Consider the following 16,906-nt stretch of genomic DNA (forward strand, 5'->3'; position numbering starts at 1 on the left):
CCTGTCTGCTTCTTGTACTATGGATAACCACTAAGAAGATTACAATGTACAGTGTATTGACTATCAAAACTGTCCTATTAATCAGCTGTGAAACTGTCTCATTCATATTTATTTCTCAATAAATAAATAAATAAATAAGAAAAGAGAAAAACAATTTGAAGGCCCCAAAATTTGTCCAAGTGATGTAATTTCAAGTAAAGTGGGTACCTGATTAAAACGTCTTGATTCACAAAGCCACTCACAGGAGGCTTCATCCGCCAGCAGAGTGTGAAGGCGAAGCCTGCACAGTAGAGTTCCGGCTGCTACAAACCTTGGCGGGCTTTGGCTCAGCACGATGGGCAAAGGGGCGAGAGTGTGAGCGCTGCACTCGGGTGGTGTGGTTGGCCCCCATGAGCTCCACGCCCGCCTGAGCCAGCTCCAGCACCAGCTCATCAAAGGCCATCCGCGGCTTCCAGTTCAGCTTCTTCCTGGCTTTGGTTCAGTCTCCCTGCAGAAAGTCCACTTCAGTGGGTCGGTAGTATTTGAGATCCACCTTCATATGAATTTTGCCGGTCTCCTTACATCTGCCTGCTTCGTTTTCATTCTTGCCTTCCCACACGATGGTTTTGCCAATGTGCATGAATGACTTCTCCACAAACTCACAGACGCTGTGGACTTCCCCTGTGGCAATGACGAAGTCCTCCGGCTCACCTTTCTGCAGCGTCAGCCACATAGCCTTCACGTAGTCCTTGGCATGGCCCCAGTCTCGTTTGGCCTCCAGATTTCCCAAGCTGAAACATCCCAGTTGTCCAAGGTAAATCTTAGCTACTGATCGGCTAATTTTTTCAAGTAACAAAATTAGCTCCTTTTCTGGGACTCTCATGATTGAAAAGCCATTCACTGCATAAAGGTTATATGCCTCCAGGAAGTTCACCACAATCCAACAGGCATAGAGTTTTGCTGTCCCGTAGGCTGACCTCGGATAGAAAGGAGTGCCCTCCTTCTGGGGTATTTCTTGCTCCTTCCCATTAAGTTCACTTGTGGAGGCCTGGTAGAACTTCACAGAGTTGTTAAGGCCGCATCCTTCACTGCGTCCAGAAGCTGCAAAGTCCCAACCCCGTGTCAACACCTGCAGCCTACTCAGCTAGGTCAATGGAAATTTTGGCGTGGCTCTGGGCTCCAAGGTTGTAGATCTCCGTGGGTTTCACTTCACTTACTATCTTCGCAAGGCACGTGCTGGCAGTGAGGTCCCCGTAGTGCAGCTTCACATTACCTTCAGTGTGAGGCCTGGGATTCTTATACAGATGGTCAAGTCGATCTGTATTAAATAAACTGCATCGCTGCACACATCCATGGACCTCGTAGCCTTGCTCCAGCAGGAGCTCAGCCAAGTAGGAACCATCCCTGAAGGGCTGCGATCACCTGGGGACAGGTGAGCGCAGCCAGTCCCCGGACGTCCTCAGCGAGCGCTCAGGCGGCACAGTCCCCGCCTGCGGTCTCCTTCCCGGACTTGGGCGCAGCGCCGGTGGGGTCGCGGCGGGCGCGGGAGGCAGTGCAGGGCGCAGGCCGGGACAGCGCCCACTCACCTGCCTGGTGATTCCGGTGATGAGTGCGACCTTCCTAGACGTGCCCACGTCGCCATCCCCAAATCTCGCGGCAGCGTGCGGCAGGCAGGCGAGCCGACACTTGGGAGTACTTACCAAAATAGAAGTAGATAATAAAACCGCTTGGAGAAATGGAACTTCTCCCATTTCCTGTTTAGTTTTTCTTTGTCTCACTTGCTCCTTTGGAGGTTTCAATGACCTCCATCATTTCACCTGTACTTCTCCCACGTGTCCTCCCGACCCCACTAAAGAAAATTTCCCCACTGAGGCAAAGCACAGGGATCCATAGTAGGCCGCACCAGACACTCACCCTTCCTTCCAGCTCACCACCACACCCAACAACTGCCTCTGATCCCAAGGAGCTGGGCTTACTCTGGTTTCAGTATAAGCATCTTTGTCCCTCTATTTCAATAGTACAAGTAGTTCCTGGAATGTACAGAAGTGCCACGTCCAGCGCAACCCTAGAACCTCCTGAGGAGCAGACAAGGGAGGATGAAAAAATGAAGACAAGGGTCAGAACACATAAAGCTGAGGTCGGGTGGAACATTCTCCCTGGATCAGAGAAAGAACTGCTCTACACTGAAGTGCATTTATTTATACACTCGAGAGGCTGTTGTCAACTGAAGCCCCTCTGCTGAGCAACTTGTCGGCTTGACCTGCTGCGCGCTCTTCACGTTCTCAGAGCTGGAGCGCCCTGCGCGTGCGGCTTGCCTCAGGTGCTGCATGTGCAGTTAGTCTCCAGCCGCAGCCGCTCCCCACACGAAAGTCTTACCCCTTCCAGAATCACCTCTGTCTCCCGATGTCCGTGGTTCACAGTGGTTATAATGAGAAACCCCTTGTTCAAAAGAGAAATACAGCTCGAAATGTTTTTCCAGGATCTTACATAAAATTTTCTTCCCATCTTACTCTCCTGAGGAAGAACTTTTTGAAAATCTGTCAAGAAGAAGACAGGATATGACCTCAAAAAGTACACCATGTTCCTCAGAGTTTGAGGAAATCAAGGTGCTGGCAAGTACAGGGGTTCACGTTTTGGAAAGGTCTTCCACGCACAGATGCAAGGAGGATGCACCAGGATGTGGGAGCCCTCATTAGGGAACGATCGCCAGCAGTTCTTTGGAAGGCTTTCTCCTTGCAAGGAGAGACTGGCCTCCAGAGAATTCGCTGTCAGCCAGCTGGCACATTCCAAATTTCCTTTCCCACATATGGACGGTAGGACCTTGGCATGGACCACAGGGGGTTCCTTAGGGCATTTCTTTTCCTTAACCTGAGGTACAAAAGGTTGGTTTTTTTCCCATTTCTAACATGTCATTATCATCAGTTCAGGAAAGTTCTACTCTTAATTTTAATTCATTTTTTATTCATCCATTCATTTATCTAGATATATGTATTTTTCCTACTCGTTGATCATTTTTATTTTCTTCCCCTATAAAGGTAACCATTGTAGGTTTAATATCATCTGTAGGTTTTGAATGTATTATTTTAGGCCACATAGATTGATGTGCATATATTTTTAAACTATATTTTAATAACTCATACAGTTGCCTGCTGCATGTTCTGCTTCTTAGTTTTACACTACAGATTGCACACTGAGCATCCCTCCATATCAGCATGTGTACAAGTGACCTGTTCGTGCTGCATAACATACCTGGAGTGCATCTGTCACAATGTATCCATCCAAAGTCTAAAGAAGAGAAGCAAACTGACTCTAGCCCACCAATGCACATAGTTCTTCCTCCATGTCTCCATATGTGATTCCCTGAGATTTTCTGTGGGGCACTGACAAAGGCAGAGTTAAATGTTTGCTTCAGCCTCTTCACTGTATCTGTCATTCCAGATGCCAGGGCCACACCTGTAAACACACTCATGCCCATGGCATAGTCAAACTCTAGGGAAATAACCACAGGGCAAAATGAACCTGTGTAATGAGCTGGATTACGAAGTCCACTGGGCACGTGGGCTCCATATACCTCCACGCAAAGAGAAAAGACATGATGGAATTCTGAAGTTGAGAGTGGCAGTGTCACCCAGAAGCCTGTACTCAGCAGCCCTCAGAAGTTTAGTGTGGGGGCAGGGAAGATGGCTCAGTGGAATAAGTGCTTGCCTGGCAAGCACAAGGGCACAAGGGCCTGAGTTCAATCCCTGGTTCCGCAAAAGAAAAAGAAAGAAGAGGAAGAGGAAGAGGAAGAAAGAAGAAGAAGAAGAAGAAGAAGAAGAAGAAGAAGAAGAAGAAGAAGAAGAAGAAGAAGAAGAAGAAGTTGTTTAGCATGCTGTTTTCTACCCAAGGAATGTTTGTACTGATGAGCAATTTACTACCTCAGATGAAGGACTGGTAGAATAATAATTTCCTATGTTTTCAGTGCTACTGAAGTACCTCATAGAAGCAATAAGCTCTAAATTTGAATATTGGCTCAGAGCTAAATGACATGTAGGTAACGCTTTCCTGTTTATTGGCGAGCATCAGCCCTATCTCTGCTTGCTTTTGACCATTATAGTTACAAGTCATTCATTCACCTCCCCATGCTACCACCCTCATGACTATGAGAATACATCTGCCACATGGTCATCACTTTTCTATATTGTGCCACTTGGCTTCCTCTTTCTAATTCCCACTGTCTGCATCTGCAGAAATGGACAGGACCAAGACAATGTCCCCATATCTTAACCAGACATTGAGAGTGGGTGCATTCTGAGTTTTCCTTGAGGAACACAATCAAGCTTCAGATTGTTGCTCTCATTTAGCAAATTGCATCACATATTTCTAGGGAGCACTCATTGACCCCTCAGAGTTCCGCCAGCAGCCCAAGACCACCAACTAATTTATTGTAGGGCTAAGCTACTGTGAAAGGCAAGCTTTAGAAATTTGAAACAGAAGCCATGAGATCCAGACCTATGCATCCACGGATGTGAAAGGAAGAACCATGGAAGAATTTTCCTGTTACCAAATGCTTGCCCATCTGGCCTGTAGTTTATCCACTCTATATTGATTTCCCAGGGCTATGTAACAAAGCACCAGAACTCAGATGTAATAGAACAACAGGCACTTGCTTTCTCATAGTTCTGGATACTAGAGGTCTATGCCTGAGGTGTCAGCAGGGTCATGTTCTTTCTGAAGGCTGTAGGGTACGGCTTTCTCTAGCTTCTATGGACGGGATGACTGCTTGTTGTTTCATCACTTTTCAAAGTCTGGAGGTATTTTCCTTATATATCTCTCTGCCTTCACACAACTTTCCTATAATGATGACAGTTATTACACTAGTGACTGTCCTAATCCATTATGAAGCTCTCATAATTCAATTACAGCTATAGTCTCTATTTCCAAATAAAGTAATGGGACAAGCATAGAAGTCTCACTTTACAAGTGTTTTCTCACATCAACAAATTCTCCACCTTTCCCAATATCAACTGGATTACAATTTAAGTTAATTCTGTCATTCACTAATCAGAGATAGCTCACATCTTACAAGTTAAAGTTTTAGTCTTGTAAGATGCCCTGTTTCAGAAATCCATAGCAATTCTGGGCCATCCATACTTCTGACAACTTTTTCTAAGTCTTTAGGGAGCCCTTCCCCCCATACTGGTTCAGTAATCTGCAAGGATGGCTCACTTATGTCAGGGAAGTATTTGCATTTATGAACTTGTTAGAAAAGATACAAATCAGCAGCAAGAAGGCGTTGGTTGTTGGCACAGAATTTCCACTTCCTTTCTGGGTGCACTGCTCTCTCAATACCTAATGTGTTCACCAGCCCAAAGCTCCCTGAATCCTGTCTTTTTAAGTTTTTGTGGATTGGCCTCTTTTTTTTTTTTTTTTTTTTGTATTTTAGAGAAGGCTCTACAGGGTGTTCAGGGTCTCACTACTAGATCAAACTTGTAGTGTTTCCTGTTTACAGCCTCCCAAGAGCTGGGATTATAGACGCGCACCCCCACACCCAGTCTTTCTTGTGGTGACTTTATTATACAGCCATTGGTTATTGTAATCAATTCAATCTTCAGCTCATTTCCCTTACTTGAGTTCAGGGATAGAGCTTAAAAAACTCCGATTTTCTGGTTGTGTATTTTGTTCCTCTGGAAATTAGCTATTCATATTCATATTCTGAAAGGTATCTTATTAACATGAACAACAAGGTACAGTGATATGCTGTACACAAGTCCTACAACTCTGTTAACATAGTAATTACTTTAATTTTTTTTTTCAGAACCAGGAATTGAACTCAGGCCCTTGCGCTTGCCAGGGAAGCACTTATTCCACTGAGCCATGCCCCGGCCCCAACATAGTAATTACAATAGCTCTACCTTATCTAAAGTTCCATTTTGCAAGGTTTCTGTTACTTTTCAGGATCTGAAAGGAACAAGTGGAAAATTCAGAAAATAACCTGATATTTAAGTTTTAAATTATGTATACCATTCTGAATGGCACAGTGAAAGCTTTCACCTGGCTCCTTCCCAATGCGCATATAACTCTTCTCTGTCCAGTGCAGCCACATTTTTTATGATATTCACTTGTCACCTAGCAGTGATCTCCATTTTCAGGTCCACTGTCTCTTTATTGTAGTGCTGTATTCAAGTAATTTTCATGCAGTAGCCTAACACTGTATCCACCTCCTATGTCCTCTTCTTCCTTTATCTCAGCATGCAGGCCTTGTATAATCTTACATCCTCACAAGAATGTGGAATGCCTTACTAAATGATGTTTTGAGAGAGATCACAGTCATATAACTATTATTACTGTATGCTGATAACTTAATTCATCTATTTTTATCATTCTCATCAATTTCTTAGTGCATGTAATTTATGAATTAAACTTTCTAATAGGTGTGCATGTATAAGAAAAATACTATAGGAAAGGCTTAGTACTGTTCCTGGTTCTAAGTATCAGTGGGGCTCTTGGGAGGTATTATGCATGGATAAGCTATTTCTTTTCAGTGCAGGGACTATTCTCATTCCTGATCAAGCTACAGGAGGCCCTAACTGCAGTTATGTATCTGGAGTTAAGAAGCTGAGGCAAAACTGGGCGGGTGAGAACAAGGTATAGTGATATGCTGGTTGCAAGAGACATAGATAAGGTTCAACTGTACAAAATGATTTAGGGGAGGATGACATGGATTGTGTCTAGATGTCCCCACAGAGCCTCATGCAGTCATAGGACGGCTTTTCAGAGGTGACTGGACGTAGAGTGTGTGATGCTGAGATCAAGGGTGTGTGATTACTGAATCAGGAATTCCTCGCATTCTGATTCAACCAACGTCAGTTCCTTCGGATAAAAGCTGTTCTTTCTATTGTTTATCTTCCTCCTAGACAAACACTGTGATTTGTCTTAGGCAGGGCTATATATTATGAATATGGACTGGGTAAAGAAAATGGATCCCCAACACTTTTTCTATGCCTTCAGGAATTACATCTTTACTGTCTTTCAAAATCACAGGTATTTGTGTCAAAGGTACTGCACCTTTTCTTATGTTTTTTGTGTTCTTATCACCACTAGTCACCAGGACATATACTTTAGTATTAATCAATTATCCCATGACTGAGAAAAAATTGTAGACATCCATGAATTAAAGTAGGGCAGTGTCACACTCACTTTTTTCTCATTGATGGGATAAAATACTCAACATCCAAAATTAAGAAAGGAAAGGTTTATTTAGCTCACAGTTAGTGGAGGTTTCAGTCCACACTCAGCTGGCTCCAAGGCAGAGCGCCGCATGCAGAGGGCAGCAGTTCACGCCTGTGGTCGCAGCAGCTGGCAAGCCTCTTGCACTTCCTTCTGTTGTATGCAGGCTACCTGCCCCAGGGAGGGCGCAGCGCTCACAGCCATAATCCTAGAACTGGATCATGAATTAATCACAAAATGTAGAAGCCTTCCCCTGTGACTGCATGAGGCTTTCGGGATAGTCACAAACCATAACAGACAGGTTTAATTTGGCTCTTTTTCAGGGGATTTAGTCCATGGGTATTTGGCTCAAAGGAAGGAAAACTACGGAAGTCTCTTCCATTTACCAGAAGACCACTGTGAGGATGCAGCTATTTAGTTCATGGCAATTTGGAAGAAGGGCAAGTAAGACAGACAGCGGGACAGTGTCATGATAACCCACTCAGACACACCCAGATATGTGCTTTAACAACCTCTGAGTGCCTTCAAAGCCAATCAGGTTGGTACATCCAAGCCTAACTGCCTCACTCTATTTCACCACTATAGGTGATAGTTTGGCGCAGAAAAGGCACATAAGAAAACCCCTGTTCTCCCTGTGTTAATGCAAGACCCATCAGCAGTGCACGACTTTAAACTTTTCATATCTTTTCAATCACACTGATACTGCCTCTAATGAACTAGATACAGAAATCAACCTCAGAGACAGGTATCATTAAACATTCCACCAAGCAACATCAGAATACACATGCTTATCAGGTGCCCACAGGATGTTCTCCAAAATAGGCCAGATGCCAGCACGTAGAGCATGCTTAAGTAAATGCAAAGGAATTGAAAATATGCCTGCATACGATCTAGTCATACCGCAACAACACTGGAAATTGTTGGCAAAAGAAATTGCAAGAACTCCATAAACATAGAAATTAAATAACACCCTTCTGAACAAGAGGTCACAGATTAAATTAGCAAAGAAATTAAATTATATTTGCAATCAAATGCAGATGCAACTTACTGGAAGGTGAGGGATCAAATGAAAGCTGTCCTAAGAGGGAAATGTATAGTGATGAGTTCTCACGTCAGGAAAACAGAAAGTCTATGGCCGTACCACCCTGAGCGTGCCCAGCCTCACCTGATCTTGGAAGCCAACCAGGGTCAGGCCGGATTAGTCCTTGGATGCGAGAAAAACAGAAAGAGCTCAAATAAACAAGCATATGCTGCACTTCAGGCTTCTAGAAAAAGAACAAGTCAAGCCCAAAGCCCCAAGAAGGCAGGAAATTATAGAGATCGGAAAAGAAATTAATTTTTTCAATAATTTTATGGAGAAACAAATAGCAATGAGACAGTTTCAAATCCGATTAGTAGGACAGCTTCAATAATAATACATTGCATATTGTTGTCTTAGTGGTTATTCGTTGTGTAAGATGCAGACATGATATCCTGTTTGCAAACACTATTAGAACAAACTTTCTATTCATTGAATTAAGAGAATGTAGCTGTATACCTATCCTATTTTGAACATACAGATACAAAATGATTGTTCATTTGTATCCCTTTTTTGTTTAGTTTTGTCAGAGAAGGGTATTCCATTGTCATTTAAATATTATACATGCATGAATTCAGCAAAATATTCCAGTATAGTCCAGTAGTCCATAATAATAGTGAGTTTTCTGTAAGACTGGCAACATCAAAAGTTGTTGAGTTGAGTCTTTTACAGCTCAGCATACCAACATGGCTTCACCCTTTAAACCTCATTTTTATACCTTTCTGCTGGATGGTTAAGACCAAGATAAAGCAAGACCTGTATAACAAGAAATATAGCTTTTGTATCTGATAAGGTAAGTCAAATCCCCTCAGTACTTTTCCTGAAACCTTGTACTGCAGTTTGTAGATCCTTTGTCAGTGTCAGCCATGTGGATGAGTCACAGTCATTGCTTTACCAATTTGCTCACAGAAGAAATTATTGCAATGGACAGTAAGAAAACAATGCAAAGGATTAATGAATACAACAGGAAAAATATTCAAAATCATGCAATAAGAAATAAAAAAATGTGAAATCACTATGGATCCTTCTGAAATTCAGAATATTGTCAATACCAACTTCAAAAATCTTTATTCTCACAGGATGGAAAACACAGAAGATATGGACACATTCCTAGATACATATGAATTATGAAAGCTGAATCAAGAAGATACAAAAATTCTGTGTAACCCAGTGTCATTCAATGAAATTTAAAATGCAATTAAAAACTTACCAACAAACAAAAACCCGGGATGAACAACAGAATTGTACAAGAAATCTAGAAAAGATTTAACACCAACTTTTCTCAAACTCTTCGCTGAAAGAGAGAGGGAAGCAATTCACCCAACTCATTCCTGGAGGCAAGTATTGCCCTGATACCAAAACCAGAGAAAGACTGAACCAAAAAAGAGAACTACCAGCCGATCACCCAAACGAACGAAAATGCAAAACTCTTCAGTGAAATACTAGCAAAGAGAAGGCAGCATGTCATCAGAAGGACTATGCAGCACAGCCAAGTGGGACTCCGCCCAGGAAGGCAGGGATATTTCAACTAATGCAAATCCGCTAATGTAATACATCACATCAACAGAGCCAAGACAAAAATTACATAATCATCTCGATAGAAAAAGCTTTTGACAAAGTCCAACACTCATTCATGACACAAACCCTACACAAAATCAGGGCAGATGGTCTTTACCTCAGCCTGATGAAAGCCATCTATGACAACCAAGCAGCCAACATCATATAAATGGACCTAAACTGAAAGCACACATTTTAAAATCAGGAACAAGACGAGGATGCCCACTGTCACCACTCCTGTTCAACACAGTTTTGGAAATATTAGTCAGAGCAATTAGACATGAGAGAGAAATAAAAGGAATAATGATTGCAAAGTAAAAGTGAAATTATCATTATTTTCAGATGACATGATACTCTACAGAGAAAACCCCCAAACTCCACCAAAAGACATGTAGATTTAAAAACCAAATTCAGTAGTGTAGCAGAATATAAAGTCAGCCCTTAAAAATCAATAGGATTTCTATATACAAACAACAGACACACCAAGAGAGCAATTAGGGAAACCATGCCTTTCATAAAAACATACAAAGAAGAGAGAAATATTTAGAAATTAATCTCATAAAGGAAGTAAAAGATTTATACAGCCTCATGCAGTCATGGGGCAGTTTCTGGAGTTTGTGGTTGATTATTGTGGAGGTGGATGCTGCCCGCACCCTGGGGCAGGTAATTTGCTTTACAGTGTAAGGAGGGGGAGAGGCCAGCTAGCTGCCTGGCTGCTGCCCCTTCCTTTGCTCTCTGACCTTTGCCGCCACCATGAAAGGTTGCTCTCTGCCCTGTGCTGCTCTGCCTTGGAGCCAGCTGAGTATGAGCTGAAACCTCTGGTAACTGTGAGCTAAGTAAACCTTTCCTTCCTTCATTTTGGGTATCAGGTATTTGTCTCAGCAACTAGAGAAGAGTAATTGAGACACCCTTGTAAAATCCCAATAAAAATCTTAATGAAAATCTATTGATATTAGTCTTTTTGAGTTTTTTTGTTTATTTGTTTGTTTGGGTTTTGTTTTGTTTGTGGTACCAGGGATTGAACTCAGGAGCCTGCGCTTGCCAAGCAAGAGCTTATCCTACTGAGCTGTCCCCCCAGGACACTGATATTAGTCTTGTGCATCAGTTTATAAAAATGCATACGTATGTCTGTCAGTATAAGCTCTCGTCTCCCCAGGCTTTTCTTTTAAGAGAAGCTGGTAGCTAATAATGTATGATTAAGACACTGTCGATCACATGTTTTGGCACAGCCTGTGAATTAAGATTGGCTTTTATGGAGGAAAATTTGCAATATATTTGATAAGACAGAAAGTTTTGTGAACCATAAACATGTGAAGTGTTGTCTCCTCATTTAAGCTATTCTTTTCTCTTCATCAGTAGATTTTAATTATGAAGTAATGTGGGCTCAGCCACTGCAACTGTCATTGTTTTTCTATTTTGAATTTTATAAAAGTATTTTGTTAATTTTTTTCTCTCATTATACATCTTATGTATTACCTCAACTTGTCTTATTGTATTATACAGCCTAATTTACTATCACTGTAATGAAGAAAAATTACAACTCTTTACCCTAAAAATGCTCGAAGGAATTGGAGTTTGCAAAGTGATTAACAGTAAATAGTTTTAAAAATCCGTATTTCTGTATGGGACAAAATACCCTGCGCTGGGGGAGAAGACCTGCTGGTCAGCGGCAGCACTGCATGGCCCCAGCGCGGGCACAGATTCGCAGCGCCTGTGGCCCCATTTACCCCTGTCCAAGCCAGATGGAGACTATAAAGTCCGGACTGAGCCAGCCTTCTCTGTTCCAGTTCTTTACGTTGTCAGCACATAAACTCCAACAAGTGGCAGGCACCTTGCTTTCTTCAGGGCAAGATCCTTTTAATGAATATTTTATTAGCTCATTCTCACCCATGTGCCCAGCCAACCCACAGCACAATGATTTTATGTTCCAACCACCTGCACAGTAGCATAACATACTGGGATCACAGAAGCAGGTAGGAATTTTGCAACAGAAAAATAGTCACTGATGTCCTTATTCTGCCACTTAGTAGCTAAGTGGCCTAATCTATATCAAGTTATTTAATCTATGGACCTTAGTTTTCTTCCCCATGAAGTAAAATCTATATGTGTCCATTTCCAAGATTAATGTTGAAAACATTTAATAATCAATGTACTACAGCCATTGTAAAAGGCAGGCTTCTTCTAAGTAAGGGAGAGTAAATGTCAAGTTGTGCATCATGAGTTTATGATGACCAAAAGCATTTAAATGCTTCATAATTTGTCTATCTTACAATAACATATTTCTTTCTCTCTCTCCCTTTTTTTTTTTTTTTTTTTTTTTCTGAACCAGGGATTGAATTCAGAACCTTGTGCTTCCCAGGCAAGTGCTTATTCTACTGAGCCATCTCCCTGGGCCCCTCTCTTTTTAATTAGAAATTATTTTCTAACTTGTCTGAATTTCCCATAGAGAACCATAATTATAGCATCATGGCTTCTAAGTACTTACGTTTTGTTAGTTTCAAACGATGAAGACCTGGGAATTCTAGAAAAAGACATCTGAAAAGTGACTGTCAACATTCGCATGTTAGATAAACTCTATTCTTCTTCCCACAACACAAACTTTAATTGGCGATGAGATTATTGCCTGAAACAAGTTAAAGACCCTTAGGTCTTGAAAAATAAGGAATTTATAGGAAATGATTTTTGTAAATTTAACAGACTTTTCCCATGCTGAGATCACATTGATGAACCCTCAAGCAGAAGGTTTGTGTCCCCGCAAATTCCCGTTTTGTCCTCCCGAGCCCTGATGTGATGTACCAAGTAGGGCCTTTGGGAGAGAGGGGCTTAGATGATGACAATGGGTCTTATGGATGGGCTGGTGCCCCCAGGAGAGGGCCACCTAAGCCTGGCTGCCCCTCCTCCTCGCACATGGAAGCACAGGGAGACGTTGGCAGCTGCACCCTGAAATCTGGCCTGCACTGGAAGCCACCGTCTGGGCACTTTGATCTCAGCCTCAGCTTCTAGCACTGTAAGAAATGCCTTTTTGCTCTCAGTCTAAGCAGTCGATGGTAGTTTGTTATCTTTCCAAAGTGACTTAGAAAATATACATTCCTAGCAACTACATATGAAAAGAAATCAAATAGTATGAGAGAAATACTGCACCTTGATTAGGTCCACCCTAATGTGTAACAGAAATAATTTATTCACTCCATATACCACATGCCACGCATTCTTCTAATGGCTTTACATTTATTAATTCATCAACAGGTCCAAAGGGAGTATGTCACACACCTCTCAGTCACTACTTTCTATTCCTTTGGTCTCTTCAGTGTAATATTCCCTTTAACTGTAGCACCCAGTTCTGCTTAGGTTCTTACCAGCTTCATGATGAACAAACTGCAACAGCTTCTCACCATGTACGTTATATTTTAATCTTTTAAAAATTCTAATATTCTAGAATAGTACACAGAAGCAATCTGCTTAAGACCTACATACACAACCCAGAAGTAAAGAGAAATAAACCCCAAAACACATATTTATTTAAAAACTGGAAGAAGATGGAAGAATATTTCCCTTTTATTACCCTCAGCGAGACAACCTTCAGTGCTCTTTTATAGCTTCAGAGACAGCACTATAGAGGTAAATAGCTAATAGTGTGACCGGCTCAGCCACACACGCTTGTATTGGGCCCCCTGTCTCCTCGCTTTACTCCACCCTCACTTACTCTTCCTTAGATGCACCCTCACTTATTCTTCAATGTACATCTAAGTACATTGAAGTACTCCCCGATGTACTTCCACACTGCATAATCAGCTTTTGCCTTGGAGTTAGCTTGCTGAAAAACTTGGTACTCACACAGTTATTACAAAGAGTTGCCCTAGAGAGAAGGAACATTAAGATAGAATTTTAGGGCTTGAATACTTGCCAATTGTCTTTGTTACTTATCTCATTATTAGGAGAAAAGACTCATAGTTTAAGGAGGAATTTTTTTAGCTCATAATTTGGAGAAGTTTTAGTCCGTAGTCTGCTAGCTTCAAGCTAGACCAATGTGGCAGAGGGCGCTGCAGCAGGGGTTGCACGGAGAGTATGTGACAGGGCATGCGTGAAGCAGAGTGGTGGACAACCTCCCTTTCCCTTATATTCCGTATAGGCTACAAGGTTCTTAGATGAGGCCAGCCATGCCCAGGGTGAAGGTCTCCATTATCCATACCCAGAATTATGCTCAACAAGTCAGTGGAGTAATTTAAGTATGACACTCTGAATCCATATTCATACACTGAAGATCCTATCAACTCTGAAAAGCCCAACGTAGGGAAGCATGAGGCTTTGTGGGGACCTCTAGACGCTTTATACCCTTTAGCCCCAAAGACTCGTACACATCCTTTTGTGCCAAAGGCATTTATTCTATTTCTAAGAGTTGTCAGAATCCTAAATTTTAGCACTGCTAAAAAATCCAAATCTGAAACCTTCACTGAGATTTAAGGCAAATTGCACATTGGTGTAAAAATGAAAGCAAAGTTAAGCATTTCCAACATACGGTGGCCCAAGGTAAATATCCCCATTCCCACTCCAAAAGACACAAACAGTGATGTTGGTTACAGCTTGTACCTAGAGTCCCTCCAATGCCTCATGTGTCCATAGGGGGGGGCTTTTTGGAGCTGGCTGTGTCTGGGGTGTGTGATACTAGGATTAGGGGTTTGGGATTGTAAATTAGTCCATGCCATGCCTGACCCAAGAAAGACTCTGTCAGCAAACATGCCATTCTTGGCTAACAGCAAGAATCCATTAATGGGCAGCGCTGCTCTCAATACACAAGGCAAAAGGACATAAAGGTGAGACTGGGACAGCATGGGCAGTCTGCCCAGCACCAAAGGGGGAGATGTTATCTACACCTTCCCTGACCTTTCTGACCATTCTGGGAGCCTCAACCACTCCGCCCTCATTTCCTTTGGAGAGCATCTAAGCTCTATATACCTCCTCTTCCCCTCTGGCTAGGGGCTGACAGCTTTCAGGATCCCTGCCCATCCCCAGCCCTTCTCCCACAGGGGCCACTTGGTGACACTGGCCCCTTGCTCCAGTGCTCAGGCAGCTTCTAACACTCCATGTCACTCAAGATCTGGTGAGGCAGCCTCCCACCTTTCCCTGAGAGGGTTCGCCCTACTTTTGATGGCTCTTAAGCCCAGTGCTGGTCATGGGCATTCCCCAGGAAGGCTGACTTCCGTTGGTATTTGGTAAACTGTGGTGACAACTGCCTTGGACACTCAACCACATCTGTTTGTGGTCTTGAATCCCAACTGGAGGTTACCATTGTAGACCCTGTTGCCGGTCTCATTTTGTCACGACAAGCATGACAACTCCCTTTTTCTACTCAGCATACAAGACCTTCTTTCTTCCATTCTCTCTTTCTTTCCCCTTGCCTGACTCTTAAAAGACCTAAAACCTCTTGGTCTTGACCCTGATCAGAATCCTGACCATGTAAAATTCTTTTGCAACATCAAATGGCCATAGTACAAACTGGTCAATGGCTCACACTGGCTAGAAAACAGCGCTTGTAATACCTTTATTCTGTGGGACTTTTACAACACTGCCGGAGGTCAAGCAAATGGTCTGAGGTGCCCTCTGTTCAGGAGTTCCTTACACTCCTTAGCTGACCACAGTGTGCCTCCTGCTATCCCTCCTAAACCCTTCTTCTCTCCCTTCCACCTGACACCTGTGCCTTCTGTGTCTCCAGCACGTCCCTTGACTCTCCCCTCCTCTATACCCCACACTGTCCCCAGTCCTCCACACTCAATCTGGATTGCAGCTTGGCCCCAAATCCTTGCCCCACCCCCCAGCTCCCACTCTGTCAGGTCACAGGAGCCCGGGACCAGTCTGAGCTTCTTTCTCTCTGACAGACTTTGCCCAAATTAGTCAAAGTCTGGCTCCTCCTCTGATCCAACCCAATATTTACAGGCATTCCAGTAGTTGGCCAAAGCGTATCACGTCACCTGGGGAGCGTTAAGTCTTATCTTCAGCTCCACCCTCTCCCTAGATGAGCAGGGGTGAGTGGCGTCTCTGGCCCAGTCTTAGGCGGGATGAAGGCAAATCCCGCAGCCTCAGCTTCCGGAGGGCACTGCAGCTGGTGTCTCCAGGAGAACCCGAGTCAGTCCTATCACCCAGGAGCCCAGGGCAGAGCCAACAGAGACCGCAAAGTCTCCCGCCAGCGCCAGCGGCGCAACCTGAGCCGTGAGACAGTCAACTCAGATAAAGTGGGAAAACCACTCAAAAAGGGAATGAAAGTCTGGGGCAGTTTAGGGCTCAGCTGGCTGCTGCCCTCAGGCGACATACTCACAGGCACCGCGCATCATAAAAATGGATTTTATTACCCAATCAGCACCAGACTTTCATAAAAACCTACAAAACTTGGAGACTTGTCCTCAAACCTCACAACAGGAGCTAATTAACTTGGCTTCTGAAGTGTTTAATAACAAAGATGAAAGCACGCGCGAGCCGCACTGCGAGCTGCACATGCTTGCGCCCACCCGAGGACAGCCTCCAAACCCAACACACAGCATACCACAAAGGGACCAGCAGTGTCCGGGGCCCCTGGTGCGTCTCCAGGGTTGGCTGTAAATGCTGCCGGAAAGGTCGCTGGGCTCGGGGAGGCCGGCAGCGCAGGACGCTGCGTCAGCTCCCTTCTGTGGGTGTCCCCGGCTGGAAGTCAGACTGCGCAGCTCTGATCCCTGCAGCACTGTCTGGGTCAAGACTCTTGACTAGACCCTGACTAGGCCTCTGAATTCTGGGTAATTTATGATGGAGGGTAAGTCTGTCCCGTTTCTGATAAACACTGGCTCCTACCATTCCACACTTCCTTTTTGCAAAGGACCAGCATTTCTGGACCTGACTGCTTTGCAAAGGTTGATGGTGAAGTCATCTTTAGAAACACCTCTAATCTGGTGCCAGTTGGGCACACACCCTTTCCTACACTCATTTTCAGTCGTGCCTACATGGCCCACTCCCCTTTCAGGGTGAGAAATGTCAGCCAAGTTGTCAGTTACTCTGACCAACCCTGGATGGCACCAACACTTGTGGCCACGCTCACGGCTCCTTCCCTGCCCCACACAC

The 16,906-nt window shown here is 43.6% G+C and overlaps 1 pseudogene; it reads right to left on the reverse strand.

Annotated features, from left to right (window-relative positions):
• Nucleotides 1-250: 250 nt before the first annotated feature.
• On the reverse strand, nucleotides 251-1,730 carry LOC101577184 (annotated as a pseudogene).
• Nucleotides 1,731-16,906: the final 15,176 nt, after the last annotated feature.

This window comes from Octodon degus, unplaced genomic scaffold (genome assembly GCF_000260255.1).
Source record: "Octodon degus isolate 3935 unplaced genomic scaffold, OctDeg1.0 scaffold00062, whole genome shotgun sequence".
Lineage (NCBI taxonomy): Eukaryota > Metazoa > Chordata > Mammalia > Rodentia > Octodontidae > Octodon > Octodon degus.